We start from the raw sequence: 15,194 nt of genomic DNA, 5'->3' as shown, positions 1-15,194 counted from the left end.
TGCTGCTGCTGCTGCTGTGGGCTGATTAACAGTTATTGGGCAAAGGATGAAACCTCCAGGCTGCACCGGCCTCCGGTGAAGGTGCTTACATGGTTAATGAGCACCGAGTGACACGCTAGTGGTGAGCAGCATTTTAGAACAGCAATTTAAGGCTCTAGTCTTCTGCCCCGCCTTTATCTCCTCTTCCATCAGGACCCGGCTGGGCTAACCCCTGCTCTGGCCTGGGTAACATTTTTTTTTTTTTTTAAGGAGTACTCTCTTCCTCTATGGAGACTCCAGCTGCAACTCCAGGGCCACTAATCAAATCTGATCCAGAGCCTGAAAGCTCAGGGATGAGAGTGAAGTCTCTGTTTTCTCATCCAATAAACTGGAAAGGGAATAAGAAAATGACCCTGATATGTAAATAAGGCTAGAGGTAGCAAAGTGCATACATGATCTCACTTGATCCTCCTTCAAAGCATTTACCAAAGACCTTCTAGATGCCCCAAATTCAAAGGGACCTCAGAAGATCTGTGGAGCAGAAACTATCATTCCCATTTTGGAGAATACTAAAAAATAATGTTGCATTGTCTACCCAGATCACAAGGTGAGTCAGTGGTGGAGGTGGGAAGAGAACAATATCCAACCATAGCACATGGCATGGAGTCAGTCATGAGGGGATACTCATCTCCTTCTCCCCATTTCCGGTCTCATTCCACTGTGGAGTCTCCCACCTGAGAGCTAAGATTTCCCCTGGACAACAGGGCCCCGGTCCGCTATGGGTTCAGCTTGAAGGCTGAGGATTTCCTGACACTGCCCATCCTCCAGAGGTCTCTACATCGCAGCAGCTGGGAGAGATGGTCTCAGGCCAATGAAATGGTAAAAGGCACCTGCTATGTGCTTTGCACTGCGCTGTGTTGTTCTATGTTATGTGCAAGACACATAAGACAGGGTCCCCTTTCTCAAGAAGAAGGTGATTTTACTGTGGAAACAGAACCTACACAAATGAATCCGACAGAGTGTGTTTTGCAACAAATATCAGTGCTTCTCCATCTATGAGATACGTACGAAGCATCTGGGGATCTCACTTAAACACAGATTCAGTTTCAGGGGGTCAGGGTTGAGTGGAGACATGCTAAGGTATTTCTCACAAAGTTCCCTATGATGCTGGTCCTGCTGGTCCTCAGACCACACTTGGAGTAGCAAGGCTGGGGATGGTGCACAATGTGAAAAGCCAGAGTTACTGCGGTGGTCAGCAGTGCTTCCTAGAGGAGATGCGCTTATGCTGGTTCCAAGGAGGGGAGGGCCTCAAGTTGGGAAGGAAAATCAACAAGGCAGAAATAAAAAGGTGACTGCGATCTTTAACAGGTGCTCTGCAGGGCCGATGGGCCATGAGGACACAAAAGAACTTATGGGAGAACAAGCTGTAGCTGGGAGTGGGAGACAGGGTCTTCAGTTCTGACTGTGTGACCTCAGGCTGACCACGGCCTCCATCCACAAGTGTCTGTGATGGAGGAGAGCTCCGTGGTTCTCAACATGGGCAGCACATCAGAACATCTGGGAAGCTTTTAAAATAAAACAATGCCAGGACCCCTCCCCAAGTGAGTTTTATATAGTGATCTCGGGTAGACTCAGGCCCAGGTAGTTTTCAAAAGCTCCCCAGGGATTCTCATGTGCAGCCTGGGTTGAGAACCCTCACATGGTGCAAGCTCTAAGGACTGTTCTAATTTCCTCATCTTTTCATTTGGACAGAAATGTCCAGGACTCCCAGCTTCTGTTCCTGGGCATGTGGCTTGGAGCGAAAAAACAGTATCAGAGAACTCCTGAGAAAAGCTTCACCACAATGCCAGAAATCTGAGCGTTTCTCTGGTGGAGGCCAGGTGGAGGGGCTGTCCTGCCCATCTGGTTCCCATTAATCCCAGGGCATGTTTCACATCCCTGGCAGGTACTTGGAGCTGGGAGCAACCCTCTGCCCCCTGGGTGGCCCTCAGCAGGGGCCTTTCAAGCCAAGCCCTGCTGACAGGCTGCAGGGCTCTGTGGGCCACCCCCCACCCCCGGCTTCCAAGTCGCTTGCCCCCACTTGGGGATAGAATCCCTGGACAAATTAGAAACCAAAGAAGGCAGACGCAGAAGCCTGGCCTTTCTTTCATTAGCAGTCTGTCACAAAGCGTGAAGGGCTTCCATAAATTCTGCAGCTCAGCAGCTGCTGAGGAGACCTGGGAGGAAGAAGATTCATTTGTTCCCCAGAAGACCGAGTCTTCAGGAATTTCCAGCCCCTTTCCTCCCCTACCCACTCAGTTAGGAACTAGCCCAATACCACATGTTGCTCCAGGGCCTGCCTGTAGCCTAAGCTTTGGAAGGAGCCAGGAGGGAGTGACCACCCCAACTAACAAGGGAAAAGGAAATGGTGAGGCCCTAGACCCCCGATCCTCCCTGCCACATGGGACAGAGGAGTCAGGCTCTGTTTCCATAAGGACCTTAGAGCATTTGGCGGCTAGCACGCCCTTTCTCTAGGTTGCAGCCACTGTGGCTCTGTGAAGGGAGTTGGTCTTGGCTGTGAGTTTCTCAGAGTTGCTAAGTCAGGCCAGTGGAGCTGGGGTCCACCTGAGTCCTCCCCAAACGGTTGCTACTTGTCTTTCCAATGGCTACCTTCTAAATAGCACTGTGTTCAGCCTGGGATCTGGGGTCAGGCAGCTCTAGAGCTGGGTCCCCGTCCTACCACTTACCAGCTACACATCCCTGAGCAAGCTGAGGAACCTCTTTGTGCCTCAGTTCCCTCATCTATAAAATGGATATAATAAAGTATGTACCTGATGAGGATTAATGGGGCCAGACTGTCAACAGCAAACGCCTAAAAAAGAGAAAGGTCGGAGACAAAGAGGACCTCGCCAGCAGGTTCCTCCTCAGCAGGGCCCTCACATGCTGGAGGATCAAGTGAGCTGGAGGATCCCACGTGCAGCAAATATTTTCCTGGATGAAAGGACCAGCAACGCCCTTCCTCTCGAGAAGGCCAAGAAGACCCTAAGGCCATACACAGCCTGTGCACTCAGAACATGTGCTGTTCTTCCCTGCACATTCTGGCAAAGTCAGGCCTGGGAGACTCTGGCCAAATGGCAATGCCAGGCCCTGAAACAAGATGGGTCCAAGGTCCATGGCTGCAGATGCCCCTCCCAGTCAGAACCCAAGGCCATATTCACAAGGAACTTTGGGGCAAGGAAGGAAGAACAGGCTGCAAAGCACTGCTCTGGCAATTGCTCCGCCCAGCCCAGCAGGCTACACAGCTGGGCCAGCAGGGCCTGGCAGGCAACACCGGGCCTGGCAGTGGGGAAGAGGGCTCAGCACCCCTTCTCCCTACAACCTCAGTGGGTGGCAAAGGGGTGATATATAGCCGAGGGAGTGGACAGAGATGGCACTGTGCCCACATCAGGCCCAATAGGTTTACGTAGGCCAGCAAAACTTAACTTTGAAGAAATTGGGTAAAAATCCATTTTTACCCTAAATTCACTTTGTCAGAGAGAAACTGTTTATGTTCCAAAAGGATTCTTTTCTGTACAATATTATTTACCATGGAATTTTTCAGTGAGAGCTTCCTAATACTTTTAGGGTACAATTTGATTGTTTTTAGACCTTTGTTGACATGCACGTTTTCAGGAAATCACATCTGTAAAGCACTCCTATTTCCTTTCGCTACGACTGTGCCACTTTTAAGCTACCTGTGAGCCTCCATGCCCCAGCCCCAGATCTGTTCTTTTTCCCATTCCTTTCTTCCTGTGCATTCCCAGGTACCTCTGTCATGAACTGAGTGTGCACTTTGTGCTCTGCCCAGGGCTGGGGCCTTTCTCACGGTCCTTCATGCAGCCTCAGGCTGCCCCATCTCTCGCTTATGCTCTACATACCAGGACCAGTAGTATATGCTGGTAAATATTTAACAGCTGACTTTCTGGAATAATACTCCCACCATGGCCAGTTTCAAACTACCAATGCAAAGTTGCCAAACGTGAAAGGAGAAGAGGTGCAGAGCTGTGCACCATCATCCAGGGTTTCCACCCTACAGAGATGATGTAAACAGCCTCAAAGGCATGGGTGGTAGTGAAGCGCTTAGGAAGCCGTGATTATTTATTACCTTTGTTTTCAATAGAATTTATTTAACACTAAATTTGTGCAATTTAATGTTAATAGTGGCTGTGTTTAACCATTGGCTTCCAGAATTTCGGAAAATTTAACAATCAGCTCTTGCAAGCTGGCACCAGCTGACTCCAGCCCACCACTGCTAGAATCTAGCTGCGGCCACCTCTACTACTATTGTTACTGCATTTACTCACAGTAATAGAAATGATGGGAAGCTCAGCATTTTAAATGCAGCTTTCAGTTAAGCCTTTTAGCAAACCTAGAGGTTAGGCCATTTATTATCCCCATTTTACAGGTGAAGTACAGCCGAGGCTATCCTGAAGCTTAAGAGAAGTTAAATGATGTATAGCTTGATATTAGATCAAACCTAAACTCTTTAACCTAACTGTCAAGATTCTATGAACTGGGTCTTCTCTATTTGTTCCATTTCATGTCTAATACCCTTCAGTATCCTTATTCCCAATGGAGCTTCAGCAGAGGACTGGGAATCTGGGGTGCATTTTCTCAATGTTCCTGCTCAGTTTAGCACCAAAGCCCTTTTCAAAGCAGCAGACCATGTGTAGGAGCACCAGCCTGAGTCCTGGTTCAGACTCTGTCTCTGCAATATTGGACAAATCACTCCCCCGCAGCCTTGAGTCCTCAGCTAAAGGATAGGAAGAGAAAGTCTCCATGGCTTGACTGCTCCAGGCACCACGATGTTACAGGACAGCATTTCTGTCCAACGGCCCACAGAAAGGCCCAGGGAAGCCCAGATCCCCTTCTCTGCTGTGTGGCAACTTGCTCCCAGGTGGAGCTCTTTCTGTTGCTCTCAAACTAGAGCAAAGCCTCCCACTCAGTCTGTCCCCAAGCAAGCAGAAGCATAGTAGGTATCTAAAAAGGTGGACCAAGAAGTGCCCCCATAGAAGCCAGGGGACCTCAGTAGGGAAACAGCCAGAAATCAAGAATGGTTTGGGAAAGCCTGCTCGGAACTGGGGGTGGAGGCCAGCAGGGGGGCCTGGTGACCTCTAGAAGTCCCTCGTGTCCTCTCTCTGAGGAGGCTGGTCTCGTGGGCTTCCTAAGCTAAATTGATTCCAGGCCTGGAATTCATCATTCCCTTCGTAATACAAATAATCACCAAATGCGCTCAAGCACTCGGTAGCCTGGATATTCACTCTGGCAATTCTCTGTGTGGACGGTGATTAGACCATCATTATCTTAATGCTTCTTAATTTATCTTTCTGATTAGCAACTTACCATTTTATTTGCAAAAAATAGCCTTCTGCTGGGTGGAAGCCAGCCGAGCACAGCAGCTGTCATTTTCTCTGTACTAAATCAGGCCAGGCTTAAGTTGGTTCTCTGGCGATGCTATTTCTTGTGTCTTGGCACTAGCACGCACCACAGTCGATCCTGGTTGTTGTTGTGGAGTAAAGGCTCCACCCCTGAGGAGCAGCAGGCTGAGAGGTCACCTCTATCTCGGTAAAGGGTCCGGGCGAGACACTCTCAAAGAAGGGCTCCCAGAGGCAGAGCCCTCCTACTGCCCTAATGAGATAGCCCATGGGGGTACTTGCTTCAGAGACTAGGAGGGAAGTCAGTGGTGTATGCACAGTAATAAGATGATGGCAGCTACAAAGCTCTTGCCATGTGCCAGGCATTACATGAAACACTTGAGATCCGCATCTGATTAATTCTCAAAACAACCCTTTAGGTGTGTACCACTACTATTTCCATCTACAGATGGAGAGACCAAAGCTAGAGAGGTTACATAATTTGCCTGAGGTCCTACAGCTTGTAAGTGGCATAGCTAATTTTGAGCCTCATCTTTGTGACTCTCAGAATCAATGACCTTAACTGCCATGTTATATCACTTTCCCAAGCAGAGTAGATCCAGTGTGAGATGAGAGATTTTAGAGCAAACACTGTCAGGGTGATGTTAAATAGTATTATAATAGTTGACTCATTTCCCACTTTCAGAAATGCCCCAAATTAGCAAGCACCTTTCTATCCTGGACAAAAACATTATTCCCTTCTTCCCCACTCCCCACTACCCAGAGGAATGAGTTCCCCTCTTTCAAATTGTCCCTAGCCTTGTCTTGAGTCAAAATTTTTCTTTTTAACTGACACTTCTGTTCGCCCATCTTCCAACCCAGAACAAATCACACTGCTCTCTGATTCCTACTTCCTTCCAAATGTCTTTATTTTATTATATCCTGAAAACACACAGGCCATGGCCCTGGCACATCTCCACCCTGCTACTGTCCCTAAGAGGTCCATCACTATTTATTCCACTTGGATGTTCAAACCCTACGTGTCATATATTTCAATTGTTTCTGCATCTTCCAGAGAGCAGTCTACCTAGACATTCAAATATAGGAGAGGAGGGTGAAGCTTCAACTTGGCTCCTAAACTCTCCAGAGAAGGTCTCAGGTGTAGGAAACACACTGAAGGGGCAGGTGGCTGCAATGTTTGTCTTGACCCCAACCTCCGTTCTTGAGGTGTCACCAACTTATTCATTTCCCTAGTTAATAGTTATGCCTTCACTAAGCCCTATCTATGAGAATCTTGTCTGTGCTGTCTAGTGGTAGGCATTAGCTAACCACACCCAGCTAATGTGTGTATATTTAGTAGAGATGGGGTTTTGCCATGTTGCCCAGGCTGGACTCAAACTCCTGACCTCAAGTGATCCGCCCGCCTCAGCATCCCAAAGTGCTGGAATTATAGGCGTGGGCCATCACTCCCAGCTGGCTATGTGGAATTTAAATGTAAAGTTTATTCCTTCAGCTGCACACATTTTAAGTGTTCAATTGCTACTCGTGGATAGTGACTACCAAACTGGCCAGCACAGACATAGAACAATTTCGTCATTGCAAAAGCTTTTACTGGACAGCAGTAGTCTAAATTCAGTCCTTTGTACCCACTTGGAAGCCTTGGTAAACAATGCTGGATACTTATAAAACTCAAATTTCATGGATCTTGGTCAAATATTTTCCTCACTGGATGACAGAGACCAGTGCTTTCCAAAGTGTGATTCCTGTACCAGCAGCAGCACCTGGGAACCTGTTCGAAATGGAAATCCTAAGGCCCCATTTCAGATCTACTGAATCAGAAACCCCAGAGGTAGGGCCCAGCAATCTGTGCTTTAACAAGCCCTCCAGGTGACTCAAATGCCTGCCACCCACTGGTCTCAACGTAATCACGACGCCACAGATTGAGGGATTGTGACGTGCCAATCCTGGTGGTGAACACTTTATAAGTATTATCTCATTTAAACCTGACACTGACACTGTGAGATAAGCAGAATACTCATGTTTTAGAGCCAGGAGCTGAGATTCTGAGTAGGAAGTAAGCAGCCCAAGGCTGTGCAGCTAAAAATTAGCAGAGGGAGGTTTCAAGCCCAGTTTTGTTTGACTCCAAAGCTTATGCAGTAACACATTCTGGCTTGGAGCTAGCAGACAACTTTTCTTTGCCAAGTGTCTCCTGAAGGTACTTGGGAGATCTTATCTGACAAGGTGAGCAGTGGCACTCAAGAGAAAGCGGCATGGCTAAAGCCCTACTCAGCAGCAGATACCACAACCGCACTGTCACGGCAGCAGCAGCTGCGCCTTGTCCTACCCAAGGAAATGAGCTGGATTTGAGTAACTGGAATGTCAGCCCTCTCCACTTGGAGTGACGGTCTTTCCTAGGTCTTTCCAGCGTGGCTAGCCACTTGGGGATCTTCTTTTAAGGGTTCATGTGAGTTCAGAGGGCTGAGTTGATCTAAAAATAAAATCCTTCCCTGAATGACGGTAGATTTGCTTTTCTTAAGAGTTCAAGAAAACCTCCAGTGATTGTATTAGGGGATTAGAGCTAGAAATTGCTGTTCCTTCTTTAAGCTCTGTGGTTGACCCCCGGCTGGAAAGCAAGATTTTACAGGAAAGGAAACACATGGTTTGTTCTGTACAAAAGTCATGTTCCTGAAATACAGTATTCAGCAAACATCCATTGAGCACCTATGTTATCCAGCTACATTCTCTCAGGTATATTTATTCAATCTTTGAACAACCCCATGAGGACCTATTATTTAAGACAGTAGCTATTATTATCCCCATTTGATAGATAAGGAAAGAGAGGCAATCAATGGGTAAGTGGCAGCCAGAATTCAAATCCAGGCCTGCCGATTTGCAAGTTCCTCCCTCTTTGCTGTACCATACAAGCCCACCTTGTCTAGCACTGGGATAAATTAAGAGAAGAGCCTGGAGTCTGGGGATCTAAGGACAAAAAGGGAAAGATGTTTCACGTGATGGCAGGTCAGCCAACAGAAAGGCACTGAAGGAACATGTCTAAGAGTATTTGCCTTAGCTGGGCCTGCTCTACAATGGCCATATCACACGTATACGTTACAGGAGTTCAATCTCTTTCCTCCTGAGGTGGCTCTGAGCCGGTGCTGGCCACCAACTCTTGCAGGCCCAAAGGGGAGGCATGGCCCTAGCAAGTGGCCTGAGCTCCAGACAAAGCTGAGCCTCATGAGAGCCTGACAGGAGAGCTGTCAGCCCTGCCCAGGAAATCCTGGATTGTCTTTGGAGTGCGATCCACCTTTAGTTCCAGAGAAGCTGTCCATCTGGGGCCCAGGAAGCCAACAAGTCACCCAGGTCACCAGTTTCCTGTTTTCCCATCTACCTGAAACTTCCACCCTCAGTCTCTTGGCCATCTGGAAAGCAGGCAGAACTAGGGGTGAGTGGGAAGGGGCAGACATGCTTCTTTTCCAACTCAGCCACAGATGTCCACCGCCCTGGCACCATGACAGCCTGAGCCCTGCCATGCCTGTGTCAACGTTGGGCAGGGGGATAGACTATGTGGGGCCCTGTAAATGCATGAAACTAGAGCCTCTTTCTTGGGGGAACTCTGCACCGGTTCCTGATGAAGCTCAATGAACAAGAACATGCACTACCCCTCACTCTGCCTGTGACACTCACGAAGGAACCCGCGCCAGGCTGCCCACTTCAACTCAAATCCAGTAAGGATTTCCTGGAGATATTCCAGTTCCTCTCTACGTTACAGGAAAAGCCGTGAAGACCTCCCCATTCTCTTTTTGACTTAGACTGGCTATGTTCTTCCTTCCCTGACAGTTTGGATTCTCAAGTCCAGTGGAGAACCCCTGAGTGCCAGAGATGAACTTTTTAGGGAAGATGCAGCCTCTCCTGGCCCCTGGGCAGATGACCAGGGCTCCCACCTCCCCCAGCCTATACTTCTCATTCAAGGTCCCCAACACTGTTCCCCAGGTGCATACAGGTTGAGAGGGGTGGTTACAAGCTGAGCTTCAAGCAACCCCAGGAGTCTGGGTGTAGGTTCAGGCTGTCACGAGGTGCATATCAAAGCCGGAGTTTAAAAACTGTACTGGGAATAGCGCAATTATCTCGCTTCACCACATTTCTCAGCCCCGACTGAGGTTTAATTAAAGCCAAGTAAAAACAGAGTCGCCATTTCAGATATCACCTCACTGCATGCTGGTTAAAAAAAAAAAAGGAAAAAAAAATCCTTTATCAGGGACTTAAAATTTTTTCTGTGGGTATCTTCCAGCTCAGTTGGATATTATTTCTTCATAACAGTTCCTTTAAAGGAAAAAAATATATATTTAATATATATGTATAAAATGAGTTAATCCCCCATAATCTCCTTGAGTTGTACCTAAAACACAGTTTCTTGCAGGTGACCTTTTCAGAAGAGGCTGTTGCTATGGCAACTGCATTGTTTGATTTAGTCAAGAGAAAAATGCTGCATGGAAATGTATTTAATTTTGCTTAATTTGATGCTGTATTTAACACTTGCACAGGCTGAAAGGAGAGGAGGGCTGAAAGGCAGGAGACAGCTCTCATCGGGGCCACGCTCACTGGCATCCTATTCTGGGTGGCAAAAAGGGCCCCAGATACCACCATAGACTGGATGCCTGCCATTGGCCTAGGAGTGGGGGCCAGGACTTCCCTGTGTTCTGCTTCTGAGGTGCTCTGGTAGGAAGGAGCTGGGCAGGACGCACCACATGCCCCTCAGATGCTGGAACCATGGGGCAGACACTGCAAGTTGAGTGGTGAGCTGGGGCACACCAGCCACAGCTTCAGACCGGGAGTTCATAGCCAGGGTAAAGCTCTTGCTCTGGTGCTGCCATGGCCTCATTCTCCTCATCTGACAGGAAATGGCAGGCCAGTGAATTAAAATACTTCTCAGTTCTCTTTTATCAGCTTGTGAGTCTCTAGCTGCAATCTGATGCTTCCCATCAGGTTTTGAGCTTCATGGAAGCAGGGCTGAGTGCAGGGTAGGTACTCGGTAAATGATTCAATCATTTAGTCAGACAGAAGCCCCCTCCAGGGGATACCATGGCCCAGTCCTGAGAGGTCCAGGCACAGCCTGGCTCACTGCAATTCACAGGCCATAGAACCTACCACACAGCCATGCCCACAATCAGAGGAGATTTGGAAATCCGATGAGCCAGGGCACTTGGCCAAGGTGCCACAGGGGTGACAGGGATGGAGCCCAAGATCTCTGGTTTCCAATAGTCCCTCCAAGCCAGGCACATGCCTCTGTTGGGGGCAAACATGGTGACCAGGAGGAGAGAATAGGTGCAGCCAGACCAAGTGGTCTCCCGGCTCAGCCAGGCTGGGCAAATGGACATCCCCCAGCCTCCTGTGCCTATCACGAAGCCTTAGGATGGCAGCATCCACAAACTCTATGCCTACCTCTGTTCTGAATAAATTCTAATCCCACTCATTTGCATGATGACCTTGGACAAGTTATTTGACCCCTCTGGGCCTCAGTTTCTTCATCTGAAAAATAAGAGCTGGGAGTGATATCTAAATGCCTGTCTTACTTTGACCTTCCCTGTCATATGATTCTCACCTGCCAAGAGCCAAACATCTCCGGGGTGGGCTGTGTCCACCACCCTGATGTCCAGTCACCAACTGTACTAATCCAGCAAGTCGGCCCCTCCCTCGGTCTTCAACCGAAGTCACCACATCTCCATTGCTAGCCAAGACCCAGTCGTCCCAAGGACCTCAGTCCCAGACTGCTGTGCCCTCGAGGACCTTGCTCCTCAGGCTTCCCATTCACCTAAACCACCATCGGGAGTCTGAGCCTCCTAGCTGATGCCCCACTGGGTAGACACTCAGCACCAGGCTGCCCCCACAGCCTTTTGCCATGCCCTCTGGAAATCCTGGTCTCTCTGACTGGCTCCTTCACTTTCTTGCTTCAAGGGAAACCCACACTTGATGAGCTGTTTCCTCAGAAGCCCTTTCCCGCTGGGGATAGTTTTGGTCTCTTACATCTCACATACTTCAGAAGTGAAAGGTGTACATACTTCAGAAGTGAAAGGTGTGTGTGTGTCTTCCCTTCTTTCCACTACAGTTTTTTTTTTTTTGGACAGGGTCTCACTCTGTTGCCCAAGTGGGCATCATCATCTCACCTCAGCCTCCTGAGTAGCTGAGACTTGAGACTATAGGCGTGGGCTGCCACACCTGGCTAATTTTTTTTCTATTTTTTTAGAGATGGGGTTTTGCTATGTTGCCCAAGCTGGTCTCAAATTCCTGAGCTCAAGCGATTCTCCCACCTCAGCCTCCCAAACTGTTGGGACTATAGGCGTGAGCAACTACACCTGGCTAGTTTCTTTAAAAAAAAACTGTATTGACACATAATAGCTGTATATTTTGGGGGTGCATATAAGATTCTGATATCTATACACAACGCGAAATGATCGAATCCGTGTAGATTGGGACACGCATCACCTCAAACATTTATCTTTCCTTTGTGTTGCGAATGCTACAATTCTTCTTTCCTAGCTATTTTGAAATATAAAATAATTTACTGTTAACTATAATTTCCCTACTGTTCTATAGAACTCTAGAATGTATTCCTTCTATCTAACTGCATTTTTATACAAAATATGGAATGCTTCACCAATGTGTGTGTCATCCTTGTGCTGGGCTATGCTAATCTTCTCGATACCACCCCCAGTTTGGTCTGTGTGCTGCTGAAGTGAGCACCCCACTGCAGTTTCTAACCCATCTCTCTTTCTTCTTTCAAAAACCTAGGATCACTGGAAGCACTTGTCATCAGACCTCATGACCCCTCCTACGTATGAAAGCCTGTCAGTCTACCAACCTCCTGGATGTTCTCCCTCATTCATGGATGACCTTAGCACTTGGGTTGGCGACTCCTTCTGCATTATTATTTCTGCCAAGATCACTGGGGACTCCAAAATCCATGAAGATGATCCGTCCAGTACTCTGGCCTCTAGCTGGCTATCCTTCCTAGCTCCAATGATCCTTTATTATTTATTATTATTTTTTTCTTCCCGCTGTGACTGGCATCCAATGAGCTTTTGCTCCATTCACATGGCCGTTCCCTAGACTTTGTCACACCAATAATTGAATCACCCACGAAATGTACATTGCCAACATCCCATTTTCTGACCATTGCCACCCTAGCTTACTCTGACACTCCTACTTACTCCAGCAATGCTCCAACCCCACTTCATTAATAACATTTTTTATTATCCATTCTTGTCACTCCCTGCATGTGTTCACTTCCCTCTTCGCCCAGCTCTGATGCCACTACCCAACACTTCAACTACTGCCATGCCAATCACCTGGGCTTCTTGCAGCTTTCCTCGTGTTGCCCTAGTCTGGCAGAACTCCTGCCCTGGTATCCTACCCACTTATACGGGGCCTGTACCAGAGCAGCTCAACATTACTGGAGAAAAATGATACAAATTTTCTGACTAGACTCACTTCAAGCATAACCACAAATCTCACTCAACACTATCAGAAAAACCTACCGCATTTCCCTAGAAAATTCAATTTCCTAGTCTCTGGGGAAACCTCATACTTCCTTGTCTCCCCGGGTCTCCAACACTCCCTACCCACCCCATTCTCAGCTGATGACCTTGCAATATATTTCATAGAGAAAACAGATTTCTATAAGATGAGAACTACCCCATCTTCCCATCAACAAGCCCTTTATTGTGTCTGTCTCAGAACTAAAATACTCAGGCCATGCCATCCTGCAATTACCATAGAAAAAGAGTCCTGGCTCCCATCCAAGGTCAGTACCTTCAGTGGGCTCTGGACCCATTCTCCCGTGCCCTTTCAAGGACTTTTCTCCCTCTTTAACTGGATCACTTCCACTGGCCTATAAACATACCTCCATATCATCCTCCTTTAAATAAACTCTCCCTTGACGCAAGTCCCTCCTCCATTTTCCACCTCTTTTGGAGCTCCCTTTCACAGTAAATCTATTCAAAGGAGTCATCGATACTCACTGTCTCTCCTTTTCCATCTTCCATTCTCTCCTCAACCTGCCCTAATCAGGCTTTATTACCCACCACTCCACTGATGACTAATTACCAAGATTACTAAGACTATATCTTGCCAAAGTAAATGGTCAATTCCTTGTCCTCATTTTGACTTCCCGACAGCACTTGGTGCAGTGGGTCAATTGTTGATCTGAGAAAACTTTCTCCTCCAGTCCCTGACACCTCGCTCCTCTGGTTTTTTCCATCCTTCACAAGCAAGCACTCCTTCTCAGTCCTCTGCTGGCATTTCCTAAAAATACTGGAGCATCTCCGTCACTCTCCCTTTCTGCATCCTCTCTCTCTCTTCCTCATTGCTTTAGGGCCCTCTTACACACGCAGGTCTCTCACATCCAAATCTCCAGTTGTACCTCTTTCAGACACCCAGACATCTGCATTCAGCTGTCTACTCAGTATCTCTACTTCAGCATCTCAAAGGCATCCTGAGCTTGGTATATTAAAACAGATCTCTTAATTTCTCCCCTCAAATCCTACACCCCCTCTGCCAAGCCTCCTCCATCTAAGTAAAACTCTCCATTCAGGTGCTAAAAATCTAGAAGACAGTCTTGGTTCCCTCCTTTACTCAACTGCATTCAATGCATCAAGAAGTCCACAACCACCTGAATCAATAACTCTGCTCCGTCTCTGCTGCCATGGCCAAGACTAAGCCAACAAAGCCTCCGCCAGCCCTCTTTACTCCCTCAGCAGCCACAGTGGCATTTCTAAAGCACACTCAGCTCTCTTCACTCTCCCCCTTACAGTCCTCATGGCCTACCCAAGACAGGGAAGACCCTAATGCCTTTGTATGGCCTCCGAAGACCCTCTGCCTCCCTGACCTCCTTTCTCTTCATCCTCCCTCTTGTCTACCCAGGCACATTGGCTCAGGCCCATCCCAGAGACTTTGCTTTTGCTTTTCCTTCTGATTGAGATGCTCCTCCTCCCATCTACCCATGGCTGTCACTTTCTCAACCATCAGGTTCAGGACAAATATCCCATCCTTAGAGAGCCTTCCCCAGCACCCAGCCCAGGCACTCTCCCACAGGAGCCCGCTTTAACTTCTTCCCAGCATTTGTCAGGACGTCACAGTTTCTTATTTCCATGTTTGCTTCCTTGTTCATTCACTCTCCTCCTTCCTATTTAGAATATGAAATCCTTGATGGCAGGGAGGCTTGTCTTATTTAACACTATTTCCTGAACCTACGATGAAGCCCTGCACACAGTAAGCATCTAGCATTTGTTGGTTGACTGCCTGAAGGAAGCAATTTATGGCTAGACATGCTGTCTTACTCATCTCTGTGCCCTGGGACTGGGCCTGCAGCCACCTGGACTCATAATCAGCACATAATAGATGCACACGGATGTGCAGCATCTTGGAGTTGGGTGTTATCCTAGGGCCCCTGATCTGACCTTCTACCTACAGCAAGAGTTCCCACTTATTCCAACATTCCTCACAGGTGGTCATTCAGCCTTCCAAGGTCCTAGAATATTTGATGAGGAAGCTTAGCAACTCAGAAAGTAGACAAAGGCCATGGCCCAGCATCCTAGCCTGGGCCTGCTCCAGCCCCCAGCCGCGGGTCAGGGCCTCCTTGCTGCAGGCAACATTTCCCATCCCGCGTGCTCCTTGTCTGCACATCCTTGCCTGCCTTCCTGGCACTATGCTTGCTGCACAGTTTGTTCTCTAGTTTATAAAAGGTGAAAAATAAAAGGCCACAGTTTTACGAGTTACTGTCTGATATGAGCTGGCAGGGCTCCTCTGCACAGGGCTGGCACCACAGAGCCAATGGATTCACATCTAGGG

General features: G+C 48.0%; 1 protein-coding gene and 1 non-coding gene across 12 annotated transcripts in view; both read right to left on the bottom strand.

Annotated features, from left to right (window-relative positions):
• Nucleotides 1–15,194, bottom strand: part of PKNOX2 (PBX/knotted 1 homeobox 2) — a 270,089-nt gene that overhangs the window by 145,958 nt on the left and 108,937 nt on the right. The gene's annotated exons all lie outside the window — the stretch shown is intronic.
• Nucleotides 11,984–12,089, bottom strand: LOC118145942 (U6 spliceosomal RNA). Its single transcript, XR_004731421.2, has one exon. It is a non-coding gene; the product is annotated as a U6 spliceosomal RNA (small nuclear RNA).

The sequence above is a fragment of the Callithrix jacchus genome, chromosome 10 (genome assembly GCF_049354715.1).
Source record: "Callithrix jacchus isolate 240 chromosome 10, calJac240_pri, whole genome shotgun sequence".
Taxonomy (NCBI): domain Eukaryota; kingdom Metazoa; phylum Chordata; class Mammalia; order Primates; family Cebidae; genus Callithrix; species Callithrix jacchus.
This window is presented reverse-complemented; position numbering and strand designations above follow the sequence as displayed.